This window comes from Salminus brasiliensis, unplaced genomic scaffold, assembly GCF_030463535.1.
Source record: "Salminus brasiliensis unplaced genomic scaffold, fSalBra1.hap2 scaffold_167, whole genome shotgun sequence".
NCBI classification, from domain to species: domain Eukaryota; kingdom Metazoa; phylum Chordata; class Actinopteri; order Characiformes; family Bryconidae; genus Salminus; species Salminus brasiliensis.
The window spans coordinates 14,886-17,500 of record NW_027326698.1 but is presented as its reverse complement, the minus strand read 5'-3'; the positions used below and the strand labels follow the sequence as shown (position 1 = coordinate 17,500).

The window sequence follows — 2,615 nt, the reverse complement described above, 5'->3', positions numbered from 1 at the left end:
GAAATGACTCGCACAGCAGATTCATACTGGAGTAAATTCACTACACAGGGATTAGTCCGACTCTAAATAGGAGACAGCAGATTCCTACTGGAGTAAAAAATCAAGACTTGTACTGTCAGAGGGTGAAAACGACTTACACTGCAGATTCATACTGGTTTAAAATCCCAGATCTTGTCAGTAATGACCTAAATTACAGAACCTCCCCAGATGAAGTTCACTGAGACACACTGTGATTAGGATTATGCTCAGATACCAGTGTTGTTTAGTAAACCACTAAGTGCTATCTTTGTGTGTGTGTGTGTGTGTGTGTGTGTGTGTGTGTGTGTGTGTGTGTGTGTGTGTGATGGATCTCTCCTTTCAGAAAACACATGGCCCCGTACACCATCCCCACTGGTCTGATCGTGGTTAAGGACATTCCCAGGAATCAGATGGGGAAAGTGAATAAGAAGGACCTGCTCCGCCAGTTGTTCCCCAGCTGAGCTCTCTGCTGAGGGCAATGTTCAGAGCCTGGGATGGAGGTAGAGGAACTCGCACTGGATCAGCTCTTAAAGACCAAGACCAGCAGACTTTTCACAGCCCCAGGTTCACCCTGGTCTAGGGCGATCAGAGGGAATTTACAGCCTTAAAGCAACCAGATGAAGTTCAGGGTTTGCTTCTGTGGAGCTTCTGTGGAGCTGCAGTGTTAATGTAATAGAAGTCAGCCATCCAGATGGGATGCTGGGGTAATATCCAGCGTATGGGATCATTTCCAGAGGTATAAATGAACAGTTAAAGCAAAATATCAATCGATTAAAGGATTAATTATTATTGTTATTAATAATTTAACCATGGGAGAGTTCCGCCACTGCTCTGCTAACATGTGACGATAAATCCGGTAAATACAGCCTTTAGTTCAGTCATTCTCAGTGTTGTTGAAATCCCTGTGTGCTGATGTCAGTGCTTTTCCTGATTTATCAGATGATTGGAGGCTTAAAAATTCTAATTCTGCTTCAGTTGAATGCGGACTGATTGCAGGGTGTACAAATGCATTGATCTGAGGGTGGGGATTAAGCGGCATTGATGATGTTAAAATCCGTTAGAAGACATTTAGAAGACATTGAGGTTCTACAAAGGGCGATTTCCTTCAAATTGAACCTTCAAATTGTCAAAAAACCTTTATTTCATCCAGAACATCTCTGAAAATACAGCTTTACAGAAGAAAGCAAAAACCGTCCTCACTTTCAATAAAAGTCGATGTAATAAAAAAAGATTATACAATTAATTTAATGCATTTTAGCGCACTTCTATTGGTCCATTAATTGGGAAATTCTGATACAATATGAATAACTCCCAGGTTCACATTCTGGAGAAAAGTAGAAAATGACAAAAATGAAGGATACACTAGCCAAAAGTATTGGGACACCTACACATTCCACCAGTAGGAGCTTTTATAACATCCCATTCTTAATATGGAGCAGGTCCTCCTTTGCTCTAAGATCTACCAGCAGCAGCAGGTCTGGAGCTCTGCTGCAGTTATTGAGTCAGTTGGAGGCTTTTCTGCACTCTTCTCTGAGGTCAGCACTCGGCCCTGACCCCGCTCTGTAACTTTACGTGGTCTGACAGACACTCGGTGGCTGAGCTGCTCTCTGTGAGCTGTTCCTCCTAAACTCTTCCACTGTTCAATAATAACACCACTCACAGCTGATGGAGGAAGATCTAGGAGGGAGGAGATTTCACCAGCTGACTTGTTGTTGGTGCAGCGGCGTCTCCTATTACATACAGAACCACGCTGGAGCTCAGTGAGCTCTTTAGAACCTCCCGTTCTTTCACTGATGTGTGGGAAAAAAGGCCGACTGCAGGACCAGAGGCTTGATTTTACACACCTGTGGTAATGGGACTGAATCAGACACCTGAATTCAATGATTAAGAGGTGTGTCCAAATACTTTTGTCAACATAGTGTTATTTTGTGCACTTTTTGTGCATTTATAAAAATGTTTTATGGGAGCAAATCTTTTATGGTGTTGATCAAATAAACCTTTGTAGTGTCTTTATTGTGAATATGTTTATACTTTCTAAAATGTGCACAGTTTTGTACAAAAACATAATTTTGCTGATTTATCTTCATCATCATCATCATCATCACTATCACTGTGTGGTCCAGGATTCACACCCTATTTACACACATTAGTGTTAATCACGTCCTCGTTCCAGCGTTCCCATTAGTGCACCTTTAAAGCTGAAAAGAACAAACAGCCAGTCTGACCAGTGTGTGACACAGCAGCTGCTCAGCTGACCTGATGGTCAGGTGGCTCGTTAAGCGCCGTGGCGCAGGTGGTGTGTGAGCAGCAGTGTGAAAAGATATTTAACCAGGCTTCACACTCATCAGAGGAAAGCTCCACCTCACCACAGCGGTTGGGTGTGAGGGGCGAGCTCCAGCCCGAGGAGGTGGAGCAGAACTGTTTATTCTACTCAGACTGCACTGCACACCCTTACCTGCAGCAGGATCTGCACAGAATAATGATAATAATCAATGAATCCAGTCATTTATTCATACATTCAAGTACATAGTTCATTCACTTCTCCTCCTCCTCCTCCTCTTCTTTTCTGCCTTCTCTACTTCTATTCTCTTCTCCTC

General features: G+C 43.0%; 1 long non-coding RNA gene across 1 annotated transcript in view; it reads left to right on the top strand.

The window, feature by feature from the left end:
* The window catches only part of LOC140548893 (uncharacterized), a 6,140-nt gene extending 4,120 nt beyond the window's left edge, over positions 1 to 2,020 (top strand). Inside the window, exon 3 of the long non-coding RNA XR_011978945.1 lies at positions 362 to 2,020. This is a non-coding gene — a long non-coding RNA (uncharacterized lncRNA). The remainder of the gene's footprint in view (positions 1 to 361) is intronic.
* Positions 2,021 to 2,615: the final 595 nt, after the last annotated feature.